Consider the following 16,908-nt stretch of genomic DNA (forward strand, 5'->3'; position numbering starts at 1 on the left):
GGGTGGGGCTGTGATCCCACCTGGATTTTTATTTGGCCTGGGGCTTCTCAGCTCTGATGGATGGGGCCAGGTATTCCCAAAATGGCTACCTCTAGAGGAATGCACACCAGTGAACACTCCCAAGACCATTGCCTCAATGTCCTTCCCCCACAATGAGTCACAGTCACTCCTTGTTTTCCCAGGAGATCCTCCAATAACTGCAGTCTGGTCTGACCCAGATTTCTATGGAGTCTCTGATTTGCCCTGGAACCCAGTCCCCATGAAAGCCTATGTGTGCCTTTCAAGAATGGGATCTCCTTCTTGTCCAATCCCATGGAGATTCTGCACACCAGCTCTACTGGCCCTCAATGCCAGATGCTCAGGGGGCTCTTTCTCCTAATGCCAGATCCCCAGGTGTGGGAATCCAATGTGGCACTCAGAATTCTCACTCCTATAGGTGAGTCTCTGTGATACAGTTACTTACTAGTTTGTAGGCTGCCCACCCGGTGGGTATGGGGTTGTTTGCATGTATAATCACCTCTCCTACCATCTTGATGTGGCTTCCTCTTTGTCTTCTGGAATAAGATATCTTTTTTGAAAGTTTCCAGTCCATTTGGTTGAAGGTTGTTCAGCATTTGGTTGTAATTTTGTTGTTTTTAAGAGAGAGGGTGAGCTCCAGTCTTTCTATTCCACTATTTATTCTCCTCTGCTTAAGGAGGTTTTAAGCAGTCACAATGATGGCTTCAGAAGAGTAATGTGGTGCAATTGTGAAAAGTAAGATGAGAGGAAAACTTCAGGCTTCGCCTGATCTGAGGTTCAAATAATATCATCAAGATACATCTCTCAGTTCTGCTTTCTCTGCATTGGCTCTGCCTATAGCTCCATATGAAACACATAGAAAAGAAAAAGGATCACTTATAGAGAAAAATGAAAATACTTCATTTTCAGAAGTGGAAAATATCTTCTTGTATTTCATTGGCCTGAGTTCAGTTATGTTCCTATTTCTCAGCTAATCATTATGTTCAGGGTATGGAATGGCTGCTTTAAGGCACTATGGTCCCATACCCACAATGGGAAATGGATTAATCTCAGTCAAATTCCATTCTACCATTTCAAGATTTCATGTCTAAATGGATGGAGAGAATAGTGTTCCTATAAGGGGAATGGTAATTCTCCAGTTAAGAGAGCTAACTGTACTGTTTATTAGTTGATGATCTACATAGCTTAGTCTTTGAATTATACTGTGATTTAAGTGCAAATTCAAAATAATACAAATGCAGTTATTTCTATTACATTATAAGAAGGTTATAAAATCCTGCCATAATCACTCTTTCTTTTTTTTTGTCTGTTTGCCTTTTTCTAGGCCTGCACCCGTGGCACATGGAGGTTTCCAGGTTAGGGGTCTAATCAGAGCTGTAGCTGCCGGCCTATGCCAGAGCCACAGCAATGCGGGATCCAAGCCCCATCTGTGACCTACACCACAGCTCATGGCAATGCCGATCTCTAACCCACTGAGCAAGGCCAGGGATCGAACCCACAACCTCATGGTTCCTAGTCAGATTCGTTAACCACTGAGCCACGACAGGAACTCCCATAATCACCATAATCACATAATTTTTCCTTCTTCCATCCACTGCCCTTACCAACACAGTTATTCTCATCAACAGTTTTATTCTCACAGAAAAACAAAAACCTATCACCACCAAAATACCAAAAATTGAATACCTGCTAGTCCTAATCTTTCTCACCTTCTAATCCTTCCTCCCTCCTTCCTGTCTTCCATTAAAAACCCACAAACTGGAGTGACAATATAGTATTAGAAGTCCTAGCCACAGCAGTCAGACAAACAAAAGAAATAAAATGTATCCAAATTGGAAGAGAAGAGGTATAATTGTCATTCTATGTAGATTACATGATACTATATATAGAAAACCCTAAGGACTCTACACAAAAACTGCTCAAACTGATCAACAAATTCAGCTAAGTAGCAGGATACAAGATTAACATTCAGAAATTGGTTGCATTTCTCTATACTAACAATGAAATATTAGAAAAGGAATACAAAAATACAATACCTTTTAAAATCACACACCCCAAAATTAAATATCTAGGGATAAACCTGACCAAGGAGGTGAAAGACTTATATGCTGAGAACTATAAAACATTAATCAAGGAAATTAAAGAGGATTCAAAGAAATGGAAAGATATTCCATGCACCTGAGTTGGAAGAATTAATATCATAAAAATGGCCATACCGCCAAAAGCAATCTACAGATTTAATGCAATCCTTATCAAATTACCCGTGACATTTTTCACAGAACTATGACCAACAATGCCAAAATTTATATGGAACCATAAAAGACCCAGAATTTCCAAAGCAATCCTGAGGAACAAAAACCAAGCAGGAGGCATAACTGTCCCAAACTTTAGACAATATTATAAAGCTATGGTAACGAAGAGAGCAGGGTACTAGTACCAAAACTGACATACAGACTAATGGAACAAAATAGAGAACTGAGAAATAAACCCAGATACCTATAGTCAATTAATCTTTGATAAAGGAGGCAAGAATATAAAATGGGGAAAAGACTGTCTTTTCAGCAAGTGGTGCTGGGAAAACTGGACAGCCACATGTAAACCAACAAAACTGGAACACACCCTCACATCATGCACAAAAATAAACTCAAAATGGCTTAAAGACGTAAACATAAGGCAAGACACCATCAAACTCCTAGAGGAGAACATAGGCAAAACATTCTCTGACATCATCCTTACAAATGTTTTCTCAGGTCAGTCTCCCTAAGCAACAGAAATTAAAGCAAAAATAAACCAATGGGACCTAATCAAACTGACCAGCTTTTACACAGCATAAAACAAGCCATTAAAAAAAGACAACCTATGGAATGGTTTCAAATGATGCAACTGACAAGGGCTTAATCTTTATACAAACAACTTATACAACTCAACAGCAAAAAAATCAACAACCCATTTGAAAAATGGGCAAAAAACCTGAATCGACAGATGAATGGATTAAGAAGAGGTGGTAATGATACACAATTGAATACTACTTAGCCATAAAAAAGAACAAAATAATGCCATTTGCAGCAACATAAATGGAACTAGAGACTCTCAGACTAAGTGAAGTAAGTCAGAAAGAGAAAGCCAGATACCACATGGTATCACTTACATCTGGAATCTAATATAGGGCACAAATGAAACTTTCCACAGGAAAGAAATGCATGGACTTGGAGAACAGACTTGTGGTTACCGAGGAGGAGAGGGAGGGAGAGGGATGGACTGGGAATCTGGATTAATAAATGTAAACTACTGCATTTGAAACAGATAAGCAATGAACAGGGAACTGCTGTATAGTACAGGGAACTATATTTAGTCACTTGTGGTGGAACATGATGGAGGATAATGTGAGAAAAAAATGTATGTATGTGTGTGTGTGTGTGTGTGTGTGTGTGTGTGTAGTATGTTACTGTGTCACTCTGCTGTACAATAGAAATTGACAGAACACTGTAAACCAAATATAACAGAAAAAATAAAAATCACTAAAAAAAGAAAAAGAAAATATTAGACTAGAGTTCAAGGGAAGACTATTAGTTCTCCAAATAAACTAGTAAGATATATAAACACATAAATACACATGCACATGCATTGTGCATGCCTATATGTGTGTGTGTGTATATATATATATATATATATATATATATGTATATTGTTTATTATAAAGCATTGGCTTGCACAGCAATGAAGACTGATAAGCCCCAATATCCGTAGCTGGCAAGAGGAGAGCTAATCGTGTAGTTGCAGTACAAATACTGGCAGTCTTTTTGTGTGTGTGTGTGTGTCTTTTTGCCTTTTCTAGGGTTGCACCTGTGATGTATAGAGGTTCCCAGGCTAGGGGTCAAATCGGAGCTGTAGCCACCAGCCTACACCAGAGCCACAGCAATGTGGGATCCAAGCTGAGTCTGCAACCCCCACCACAGCTCACGGTAATGCTGGATCCTTAACCCACTGAGCAAGACCAGGGATCGAACCTGCAACCTCATCGTTCCTAGTCAGATTTGTTAACCACTGAGCCACAATGGGAACTCCAACAGTCTTAAGACACAGAAAGAGCAAATGAAAACGGGGAGAAAAGCCCATGTCCCAGCCTGAAAGTCATCAAACAGAAAAAAATTCTCTCTTTGAGCCCTTTATTCTATTCAAACCTTCAACTGACTGGTTGAGGCCCACCCACATTAAGGAGGGCAATCTACTTTATTCAGTTTGAGTGTTAATCTCATCCAGAAATCCTCACAAACATATTCAGATTAATGTTTGACCAAGTATCTAGGTACCTCCTGGCCTAGTCAACTTGAAACAAAATTAACTATCATAAAGACTAAAGCCTACGAGCGCTGTACAATAGAGAAAGACAAAACTATAATAAGCTCTTTCAGACCAAGAGGGAATAACTAATCAAAAAAAGGAGGCTGGAGTATTTCCTTAGAATCCTTACCTGAAGGCAAAAGAGATGGAAAATGAACATTCTCATCCATAGAATAATGAAATTGAGTTAGATGATTCTGAAGGTCCTTCTAGTTCTAATTCTTCCATTTTTTCCTCACTTTAAAGTTTCAAGTCTGGGTAAATGGGAACATTAAGAGAAATGATAATATAAGAAGGTTTTGGAGGGAAATACTAGCTTGTTATTTACCAGTTACATGAAACCTGCTTATTCATAAGATTTAATTATCCTGAAAATGTTATTGGCATCCTATAAGACATAGCCTCTGAAAGTACTAGTTTTATTTGCTTTAACTACATTGTTGGTGTCATGATTTATTATTAGATCCCTTGGAGAAAATTCTTTCAATTGGAAGTATCTGCAAAAGATATAAAAAGATGCTGGTCAGAGAAATAGGGAAAAAAGCTTTAAAGAATATGTGGTGCTATCGAAGCCAGAGGAAGAAGTAAATCAAGAGGTAAGGAATAACGACAATATCTTTTGTATAAAAAGTTAAGGTTCATGAGGTTTTGGGAAAAAGCTTTCAGATTTGGTGATTAGGATATTCAGGCAGGTTTAGTTAAGGACTGAAAGTCATGCAAAACTGAGCAGGGATTCAGGTCCCTGTTGTATGATGTTATGACATTGTAGTGGATTCAGTAATCAGGGTGTTTAAATATTTTCTGTCAATGTTTAGCAGCTTGAGGACATGAACTGAGAAGGAGGGGGCAGGGGCAGGATGGGGGCATGTCTGGTACTTGAGGTTGAAGATTTGAATGGTGGAAAGGAGTTTAAGGATTGAAGTTTGTTAGAAAACATGGCATTGAAATATCTGACTATGGGATTTTGCTTCAGAAAGGAAACAAGTGAAATCGGAAGGCCAGAAGAGGATTTAGGACAAAATTTGCAAACTGTGCTCCGTTTCAACTTGGACCAGTTGGTCAGAAAAAAGGTCAATCTCTACTGATCTCAATACCTTCCCCCACTAAAATCACAGAGGATTTTCTTTGATCAGTTTCAGTTATTAGGGTTGCATGTTTCTTTTCTGTTTGCTCTCTAGGTCCACTCTCTACCTTTCTACATTCTGCTCTGTGACCTGGGAGACTGATGAATAAGGACCACATCAGTGGTTATCTTGGCCTCCCCGCTTCTGTTTAGATATGGCCATTGGGAAGCACTCATTTGAGACTGGAGGGAGGGAGAGTGTGAGGAGATATTCATTCTTCTGACTCCCTTCCTATAAGGTCGTCTCTTGCCACTCTCCTCATCAGGTCTAGAGATAGTAATAACGCCCAGCTTTTGTAGCCCTTTGTGATTTCTCTATACTTTGCCACACATTTGAAATTGCCTATATAAATTATTCTGCATATGTTTTACTTTCTCAAATTACCCAAGTTGAAAGTTCCATCTGGACCCTGTCTGACACAATTTTTATGTAAGATTTCATTATAAAAAGTTGTCATCACTAAAAACATGTTTGAAATCAGTAGACTAGTACAGGGGTTGGCAAACTTTTTTCCTAAAGAGCCGGATAGTAAATATTTTTGGTTTTGTGAATTATGCAATACCGGTCACTATTCCTTGACTCTCTTTTAGTGAGAAAGCAGCATAAGCAATAAGTAAGTGAATGAATGTGCCTGTGTTTCAATAAAACTTTATTTTCAAAGATAGAAAGTGGGTTTTACTTTTGGCCTATAAGTAATGCTTTCCCAATCCATGATCTAGGACAAGCAGTCTTCTGTTTGATCCATGAGAGTGTTTCTTAGTCTGGGAAGATTTTGCCCCTTATAGGATGTTTGGCAATGTCTGTAGACATTTTTGATTATCATAACCAGAAGAGGGGGATGCTCTGGGAATGTGCCCCTGAGGTAGCTCTTTTGAGTATGATCTTCAGGGGCTCTGTGTTTAAGACTGGCTACCTTAACATTTCAAAAGGGCAAGGAAAGGACTTAATAATTACAGCGTAGGTACTATGAGTTTTAAATGAATCTATATATCATCCTAAAATTATCAAAACAGAGCAAAACTACATTTGTATTCCGTGAACTGCTATTTATTTTTTTTCTTCTCCTCTTTTTTTTTTTTTGGCTGCATCCACAGCATACAAAATTTTCCAGGCCAGCGATAAAACCTGCACCACAGCAGTGACAATGCCAGATTCTTAACCCACTGAGCCTCTAGGGGACTCACTCCTGAACTGATATTCCTTTTGACTAATGTCCTTGTATATTGTCAGGGGACCATGTCTCACTCCCCAGCCCCCCACCCCCACCGTATTGTTAATTAGTGGACAAGTTGAAAAACAAGGACACACAGATCTGTGTCTGGATGATATCATAATATTGATCAATTGAACAGTCTGGCAGTAGCTTTGAAGAGATGCTTAACTTTTAGAAATCACTTCTTCATTGCAACCAAAGCTATTAAGTTTAAAGGTTCATAAAGATGAGATAAACATCATCTAGAGATAAAGACCTTTTGAAATTCATACACAGTGTGTTAAATTGATTTAATTATTGTCAGTTAAATATGGTGATATTTTAGCAATGTCCATAACTGGGGAAAAAAATCATTGACTGCTTAATCAGGAACAAAAATTTGAAGAACAGTGGATGAAATATTATTTATAGTGACTTATGAGTCATTTTTACAGGGTTTTCAAGGAAGTTACTTGACCTGGTGTACTACAGTGGAAAACACCTCTGTTCCTGTCCATTCTTTTTACAATTAATTTTAGAGTTCATTTTTTCCAGTGGACACTTTTATCAGAGTCCGATTTATAGATTGACAATCCCTGAAAGATCATTTTAGAATAATTATAATCCTGAATACCAGTGAAAGAAGTGCTATTGAAATATTAAACCAAATTTAAACCAAATTTAGCCAATCTATCAAATACACAATATAATCTTAATCCTAGCTAGTAATGATTATTTCTTATGTGTCAGATAATATGCTAAACAGTTTTCATGGATTACTATTTAAATTCTCTGGTAAACTAGAGGTATGTGCAATTATTATCACCCTTATCTTACAGATGAAGAGAACTGGGGCATGGAAAGATTACATAATAGGTTCAAAATCACACAATAAATAGTGTTGTTGGAATTTGCACCCAGACAATTTAATTTCACAGCCTACGCTTAACCACTCTCTTATACTCCTTACCTTTTCTGTATTTTGGTGATGAATATGAGAGAATAATTTTGAAGGCATTATGGTATATTAGATATTAATAACTCAGGTAGTAAATCTGCCTGTAATACCAAGTAAGCTGTGTAGTCTTGGGGAAATCTTATAATTTGCATCAGTAAAGTGAGAGATTATACTGAATTATTTCTACAATGCTTTTCTACTCCAATGTGGTGATTCCAAGATAGTGTATAATATTTTTTAACCATATCCTTTGATCAAATGGTCATCCTTTTAGCATTAAAATATTTGTAACAGACACTTTCTAAATCCGAAGAATAATTTCCCAGTCTTTCTTTGACCCCATTGGTTGATACTTAGATGTAATTAGAAACTCCACAGCAAAGAAAAAAAAAAAAGAGGAGAATATTGTTTAAGTCATTCCTCTGTCATTAGAGAGATGTTTTGCTAGTATAAAAAAATCACAGAATTTTAGAACCGTAAAGGGCCATGGTAATCTGGCCCTCTTACATTGCAGATGAGGTGGCTGGAACTAGAGAGGTTCAGGGACATGTCCAAATTCACAAAGCTTGTTGATAGTAGAACTGGGCTGCGGTTATCTGGATTCAGGTCCCAGGACTCTTTCAACGAGTCACAACCACTTCTATCATAATTTTCCCAAGTTATGAAAAACTGCTGGCCTGTTTTAGTCTGGGTTGTTTAGTGGAACATAAAGATTGGGGTTTGAATGTCTTTATTGATTAGTAGATGTGAAATGGGCAAGTTAAAATGAAAATATGTGTGTGTATATGTGTGTTCAGGATTTCTATAAAGTCTTCCCTTAGTATCTTTTGAGGATTGGTTTCTAGACCCCACCTCCATCTCCAATGTGGACAGTTGTTGAATTCAGTGTATTAGCATTGTAAGTCTGTTTGCCTCAAGTTTGTAAAGTCTTGTTATTATATAATCACTATAATCATAAGTGGTTTATATCCCATTTTCTATTATACATTTAAATTAAACAAAATTAAGTTAAAAATTAGAAATTTTTTTCTTCAATAACTATTCATACATTTTCTTCTAGGCATGAAAACTGCTTGCCAGACCAGAATGAGGACTCCTTTTAAGTGTTAGAGATTTTCTTAAACCCTCATATGATGGTGGCTTCATATTTCAAAAATGTTAACTGAGACAATACCAAATGTTAAAAGACCACTGTGAATTCCAAAGCTTCCAAAATAATTTAATTCATCACACAGGCATTTTCATACATTTTACATGATGACAGCACATGAAAAGTCTATTCACTGCCGCATGATTTGTAAGAGCAAGAGTAGAAACAACTCAAATGACCACCAAAAGAGACTGTGAACTCATGATGAAATATGAGGCTGAGAGAGGCAATGAATACAGTTTCCATACATTACTAGGAGTAACCTCAAGAATAAATTAAGTGAAAAAGCAAGATAGAGAAAATATGAATCATAAACTTCTATTTATCAAAGAAGAGTATATAAAGTCATTTAAATGTTATAAAAATGGTTTGTGACCTAGGAAAATGTTTATGCTATATTATTAAGTAAAAAATAAGTTATAAAATATCATGTCTATAGTATGTATTTTAATTTGCTAAAAATAATATTTGTATAAATATGCATATAAATAAAATTAGATGGATATATGCTGATATATGAATAGACATTATATTCATATGGTATGATTACAGGTAACTTTATTTTATCTTGCTGATTTTCCAATCTTCTTTAGTTTGTTTTGTTTTGTTTTTTGTCTTTTTAGCATGTGGAAGTTCCCAGGCTAGGGGTCAAATTGGAGCCACAACTGTGGGCCTAGCCACAGCCACAGCAATGCAGGATCCAAGCTGTGTCTGTGACCTATACCACAGCTCATGGCAACACCAGATCCTTAACCCATAGAGCTAGGCCAGGGATCAAACCCACATCCTCATGGATACTAGTCAGGTTCATTACTGCTAAGCCATGATGGGAAATCCCTCAATCTTCTTTAGTTAAATGCATAATTTTGCATTTTTTAACAGAGGCCGTTTGACAAATATTTATCAAACTAAACAAATATTTTAAAAAATGGCAGCATATGAATAGAAAGCTACATTATTTTTTAGGCAATAGATAATGGCTGTTTTCAGAGATTCAATACCTTGGATAGGAAACTACTAATCAACTTTTTTCATTCTGAAAATGAACAAAGAAGACCCAAAAAAGTGAGATGACTTGTCCAAGGCCATCTTTTTACCAAGCAAAGAAAAAACGTCCCAAGTAAACAATGTGGTTATAGTTTTAAAATCACATTTGTCTTAATTTGAAGTTAACCTGGACTCTCTGTCTGTGCACAAAGCTTTGTACTTATCTCCTAAACCTAGAGAAAAATGGCCACATTGGTACAAGCTGACTGATGAAAAGATTGACCTCCAAGAATCTCAAGATCTGGTCAATGTAGATTTATAGTGATTATGTTGAATTTCAAGAGGTATTTCCATGTATTGATATAACTAGCTGGCAATACACCATTTTGAGAAATTCAGTCTTAGAGGGAAAACCTTCTCCTTCCAGAGTGCCTTACATAGTTCCAAGGAGACTGATAACCATCAATCAACAATCCCATTCAGCCCAGGAAAGTGCTTTGACATAGGAGGGATTGTGCAAGTGTTTATATCAGACATATTAAACTTATTTTCAGCTTACTCAAAGCATAAGCAAAAGCATTTGCAGGGGCAACAGAATATGTAATCAGCTACGATTTATGGAAAAAGAAGAGAAATGACCAGTGGAGAACAGGAAAGCAACTTCAGTAGGGAGCTTACTCAAAGCATAAGCAAAAGCATTTGCAGGGGCAACAGAATATGTAATCAGCCACGATTTATGGAAAAAGAAGAGAAATGACCAGTGGAGAACAGGAAAGAAACTTCAGTAGGGAAATTACCTCAAGGCTTCAATCTTCAAATTAAGTGCATTTTTAAACGTTACAAGATAGAACATAATTTTATTAAAAATAATTGAACAAAAAAACTATGTAGAAGAAAGTAAAAAATGTACTTAAAAACTGAAAGAACAGGAGACTTCTCACATCTTTTGATTCTGGGTGGGTTGATGGGCTATTTAGCCAGACTGAGGAAAGCAAAGGGGATAGTCACTGGTTTTTCCTCCTCTCCAAACTTTGAATCCAGAAAGCATACCCAGAGGGCTTTTTTCAGTCCCAACTGAGTGCTCTGTTTTCTTACCTTATCAGACTTAAGCTCTTCTCTAATTTACTTTGGATGTTGGCTGAACTGGGGGTATAATAAAAAGCAAAAACAAAGGTCTTACAGAAAGAAAAATAGTGGTTGCCAAGGACTAGGGAGAGTGACATGGGGAGAGGCTATTTAATGATAGGGTCTCTTTCTGGCATGATGAAAATGTTCTGAAACTAGATAGTGGTAATTGTTGCAAAACATTTGAATGTACTCAATGCCATAAATTTTATAGTGTACCGTGGTTGAAACAGTATATTTTATACTAGTGAGTTTTACAATAAAAAAATTAAAGCCTCAAATATAGTGCATTGAGGAGAATGATATGGGGAAGATTGGGGAGGTGCCAGAAGGGAGACAGTGAGAGGCTCAGGAACAAAGCTGGAATCATAGGGATTTCTGGCTTGGAACTGAGTCCCTGATTTTCTTTGAGGAATCCACTTTTAGGTCTTTCTTAGATGCACCACTTTAGCATATAATTCAATTCACCCAAGATTCATATAGAAGTCATACGTGGGCAGTCTTATAGTCTGATGTAGCTTGCATATTTTATTTTCCTAGCAGTATTTTTTGTTTTATTTTATTATTTTATTTAGTATAAGTGTCTTTAGATGGGGTGTGCTTTCTCCAATTTTGTTTATCCCCTGTGGATTCCCTATTATTTTGAATTATTCCTGTTTCATTAATTTTTGATAACATGCCTGGTCCATAAAAGCATTTGTGTTTGGTTTTTAAGGAACTTACACATACAAAGCACAATGCTAGAGATAGTTTACTCCAAATGGGCTTTCTCTTCATGAAGTCTTCTGAAAATGAAGACACATGCAAATGGTTTATTACAACACAGGCAGGATCAGGGCCCAAATGGTAATAACAATTAAGTGCATTGGGAACAAGACAAATGCAAAGATAATGTGATATCTGATTCCCTTCCACTTTTGCTCATTGCATTGAGATTTGATTGCAGTGAAAGCAGATAAAGACAAATGGTATTTGTTAAGAAGCTGGGAAGAAATACTATCAAATCTGTAACTAATAGTTATTAGAGCATGACTTTATTGTAACATACTTATAGCTTGGGAATGAGGCATGTATTTACATCCTTAATAAAAACAACTTTGGCAATGTGCTTGGATTCTTAGCAATTTAACAGTAATGCTCTCAGGAAATAAAGCTACTATGTATTGGCTCTCCTGTGCGCTTTATATATGTCATTACTGATCTTCATAACAACCGTCTAAGTCAGTATATGAGAACCTTGAAATTAGAGAAGGGACTTCTTAAGTACTTCCCAAGTCCTCAATTTTACAATGTGGGCATAGCCCTTTGCTTTCTTTCCTAAATCACATTTTTTTTTTTTTAAGAATCAGACATATCTGTGGATAGTCTCATGTTTCATTAAATTTTTTCCCCAGCTATTAGAATCTTGGTTTTTATCTCTGTTTTGCTAACCATTTTAACAAACAAACCAAAATCACTTTAGAGAAAGACTCCACAAAAATCAAGTAGAGAATAGGAGCTGGCTAAGCTGGACAGTCAGCTAAGATCACTCACTGTCTAAGGAATTTTTTTCCAGCACATTAAACTCTTAGAACTGCCCAGAATATGCTTGTTCTTCATCTATTCATATTCTGCTGGAGCGAACATAAATTGGCCCAGCTTTATGGAGAAGTTTTATTATTATATATCCAAAGTTGTTTAAATGTTTGAATCTTTGGACTCAGTAATTTTACTTCTCAGAATTTAGCCTGAGGAAAATAATCATAAGTTATCCATAACGATTTATGTGAATGTTGATAATAGTTTTAGTTACAGCAGTGAAAACTTGCAAGGTACCAGCTATTAGTTTATCATCTCTGAGCTCCAAATTCACCCTTCTTTGCCTTCTTTTGTGTACGGCAGCTGAGTCCTATAAACATTTCTTTTGCCAGCTGGCAGATATTCATTTCATCAGTAGAGGTTACTGCAGAGCAATAATTGCAAGAAAATACTCTCTTCCAGGTTCCAGCCCTCCATATAGATTCCAAACCCTGCAGTCTTAGCAGGAGTTTGAGCTGCACCCTCAGGCCATCTCTCCCTTTCTGCAGCCACTTGAGATCAGCTTCAACCTGTCTGTACCCACCAGCAATGGTGGCCACTTCTAAGACACACTCTGGTCCACCCATGTCAATCAGAAAAGGCAGGTGACTCCTGCAGACCACTTCTCATCCATCCACACCCACTAGCAATGATGAGCTGCTTTAACAGATCAGTGCCAGCCTGTGCCCTCAGTCAAGTTTCTTTGCTACTGCAGGCTGCCTTTGGTAGCAGCTCCCTCTTTGAAGAGGTTTGAATCTCAGCCTTGGAGCCTAGAGGGCTACTCCTAGTCCTTCATTGTCCCTCTTCCTCAGTCTAGAGGTAGTACTTGCTCTTTCAATTCATGATGCCTGGGCCCTTTAAGCCCCATTTTACCTCTTTTAGTGGTTGTTATTATTATTATTATTTTTTGGTATTAACTTTTTCCCTGTTCAAATAATTGCCATGGTTTCTATCTCTGGACCTTGAGTGATATAGAAATTAAAAGCTCAACAATAAAGGACTTGTTAAATAAGTGAGGATACATCCATATAGTGGAGTAATATTGGGAGCCATCAGTTCCCTTCAATCAAAGCCCACCAGAATCATACTTGTAGCTAAACAGACTGGATTTATTGCTTGTAGCAAGGGAGAATACACATCATGGGAAACCATGGGATGTTTCAGGAGGGAAGTATTAGAAAAAAGTTATTATGGGATTTGGGATGTAGTTGGTTGATGTGAGGGAAGGAGGCAAGGATTTGGTTCAGATTGGGTATTGTCAGAAAGTGGGGACAGGTCTATGGGTGGATATTTTGTGGGTACCATAACCACCTTGTTTTTGTCTGTACTTATACATATTTATGAAGCAGCCTTGTTTTATTTCATCCTGTCATGATCTCAGAGTAAACTTGTCTGAGGTTAGTAGTCTATAAGATTTTTTATGTCCAATAGGATACTAACGTAGCCTTGCTGTGAATGTTAGAGCATTTCTGACCCTGATTTTTTTTTTTTTTTCCAGAACTTTCAGCTCTCATGTGAGAAGTCTGGCTATCCTGGGTCCACCAATGGAGTGACCACATGGCCCAGAGTCAAGTCTCCAGGTACTGAAGTTTTCCATCCTGGATAACAGACAATTGAAGGAAGAAGACTCTGAGATTATTTCAGCTCCAGCCAGGCATGAAGGACCTGCATGCAATGAGAACTATCAAGCTAAACCCAGCTGACCTCTAGACTTGTGAGTAAAATAAACAATTGTCATTGATTTAAGTCATTATTTGGGGGCGGTTTGTGCACAGTAGTAGGTAACCGATACAATGTCTGATGAGCAGTTAACTTTCTAATTCTGGAGCTCAGGAGAGAGACCAGGCTTGGAAGTACAGATTTAGGAAGTCCTTTAGCAAGAAGGCACTTAAAGTCATGGATAAAGTCATCATGGAGATAATGTACATTGAGGGAAAAGAAAGAACCTGCTGTGGCACCACTGGCAAAGGAATCAAGAAGAAAGAGACATTTGCAAGGAGACTGAGAAGGAGTTATCAGATGACAGGCTGGAGACATGATATTAAAGAACTCAAGAATGAGAGTATGAGGAAATAAGGGTATTTTCCACAGAGTTGAATGCTGTAGAGTGAGTTCAACTAAGACAAAGACCGAGAAGCGTTCTTTGAATTTAGCAACGAGTTTACCTTGTTGGTAAAAGCAGTTTTGGGGAAACTGGAGTCTAAGCAGTGATGGGGGCAGAAGCCACACTGCAGAGATAGAGAGGAGAAGATGAGAAGGAGGTTTCCAAAGCACTCTCTGTTTCACTGCATCATATTGCCTTTCTCCATACTATTTGTATTTAATTTTTTCTGCAATTCAATAACCCATAAAAAAATTCACGTTATATCATGAACCCTACAATTGTCATGAACCCTACAATTCTACAATAGCATGATCCTGGTGTATATTTAGTTGTACTTTAACTTGTAGTTTCCAGTTATAAATACATTACTCTGTGTGTTTATCTATCATTATAACCACTATAAATCTCTTATTGTTTATTCCTCTTGAAAGCAAAATAATTTATTTATTTTTTTTTCTTTTTAGGGCCGCACCATGGCACATGGAAGTTCCCAGGCCAGGGGTCGAATTGAAGCTGTGGCTGTTCACCTGCTCCACAGCCACAGCAATGCAGGATCTGAGCTGCATCTGTGATCCACACCACAGCTCAGAGCAACACTAGATCCTTAACCCACTGAATGAGGTCAGGGATCAAACCCTCATGGATACTAGTCAGGTTCGTTACTGCTAAGACATGACAGGAACTCCCCCATCATTTAAAACTATGCCTAGGGAGTTCCCTTTGTGACACAGTGGAAACGAATCCAGCTGGAATCCTTGAGGATGTGGGTTCAATCCCTGGCCTTGCTCAGTGGGTTGGAGATCTGACATTGCCACGAGCTGTGCTGTAGATCGCAAATGCGGCTTGGATCCTATGATGGCATAGGCCATCACCTGTAGCTCTGATTCGACTCCTAGCCTGGGAACTTCCATGTGCCGCAGGTGTAGCCCTGAAAACGCAAAAAAAAAAAAAAAATAATAATAATAATAATAATAATAAAATAAAATAGTACCTAGCATTCAGTGTCATTAATGTCTTGTAATTACTTTAGGAAAACAATCTCAATTTAAAAGTTATAAACTCTTGAGGCGTCTCTGCAGTATAAATAGTTTACTTTCCCCAGAAAATTCTGGGGAAAATTTTTTTAGTCATAGCCTGCTAATTTATTGGCCTGATTGTTAAGGCTCCCATGATAGTTCATCCTCTTGGGAGGCTGGTGTGTGACTCTGATTATCCAAGAGGGCAGTCAAGGCCTTCTTGGTGACAGGGAATGAATTGCCAGTGGGTTATGGCAACTGAGAAATTCTTCTTAGTTCAACCTGTAAGTAAATCTGGACATAATGGCCTCGTTTGGCTCCCCTAAGTCTCTCTTTCCCACTTCTTTTCAAGATAGATATGAATCTTACTCCCAACTTTTTCATTATTTGCTTGTGGTTTCCTTGCCATAGATTCATGGGGACAAGCACTATGATGAGGCTAGGAGTAAGGCTTTTTAAATGAAGGGTTTATCTTTCAAAGGACTTGAAGTTTATACTTCAAATTTCATTTCCAAATGAGCCTTTATATACAGACAAAACACGATTCCCAGGTCGCAAGATGAGGAGTAGCATGTACGTTTAACTCCATTTGCATTCCTGGGCTACAATGGCTCTAAAATCTTCTCACAAATTCTGAAGTTACCACGTAACTATCATCATTGAGTATATTATATTTCAAAACATTCTTTTGTTAGGTGTAAAAGTTAAAAATGTACTATTGTTTTTGAAAATCTGTTTTGGCATTTCTTCATATTTTAGGATGTCAAAAACCTTTAAAATGAAAAATTCCTGCTCATTTCTTAGTGTTTGAGAAGTCCTGCCTGAGGCAGTAACTTTGATCCTCTCAAAGTGTGGAGGATGATTCTGCGAGTACTCAGAGGGTTTTGGAAAGTGAGAAATGAACACTTATGTATTGAGCATGTTGTGTTGTACTTAGCACCATACTAGGGGCTACACATTCTACATTTAATCATGTAGAATTGCATGGAATGAGGCCTGAGAACACAAAGTCCTGGGGGAGATGGTCTTGAGCTGTCATCAGAAGGGAAACTGCAGCATGTGGGACTTAAAAACAGCTTGCATGGGATATGGGATAAGGGTAGAGGGAAAAAGATCTTGGCAAATTTATTCTGCACAAATACTTGTGTCATCTTCATTTGTGCAGACTTTGTGACTTTTTCCCTGGGTTCATCTGGTTGGCAGATGGATGTAAATGCCTTTTAGCCTCAAGGAAGGCACACAGAAGGCACATTGGCTGTGCAATAAACAGAGCCAAGTACCAGGGAATTTCTAGTAGGTGCGTATGTTTGTGTGCACGTGCACATGTGTGCAAGTG

The 16,908-nt window shown here is 37.7% G+C and overlaps 1 protein-coding gene across 7 annotated transcripts in view; it reads left to right on the forward strand.

The window, feature by feature from the left end:
• The window catches only part of TMC1 (transmembrane channel like 1), a 396,445-nt gene that overhangs the window by 200,558 nt on the left and 178,979 nt on the right, over nucleotides 1-16,908 (forward strand). For 5 of the 7 annotated variants that reach the window (XM_021064884.1, XM_021064852.1, XM_021064901.1 and 2 more), the window contains 2 exons: nucleotides 4,823-4,955; nucleotides 13,951-14,166. The gene's annotated coding sequence lies outside the window, so the exon portion shown is untranslated. Of the gene's footprint in view, nucleotides 1-4,822; nucleotides 4,956-5,332; nucleotides 5,430-13,950; nucleotides 14,167-16,908 lie in introns of all 7 variants that reach the window. The other 2 variants (XM_021064871.1, XM_021064890.1) reach the window with 2 other exon arrangements.

Source organism: Sus scrofa, chromosome 1 (genome assembly GCF_000003025.6).
Source record: "Sus scrofa isolate TJ Tabasco breed Duroc chromosome 1, Sscrofa11.1, whole genome shotgun sequence".
NCBI lineage: Eukaryota > Metazoa > Chordata > Mammalia > Artiodactyla > Suidae > Sus > Sus scrofa.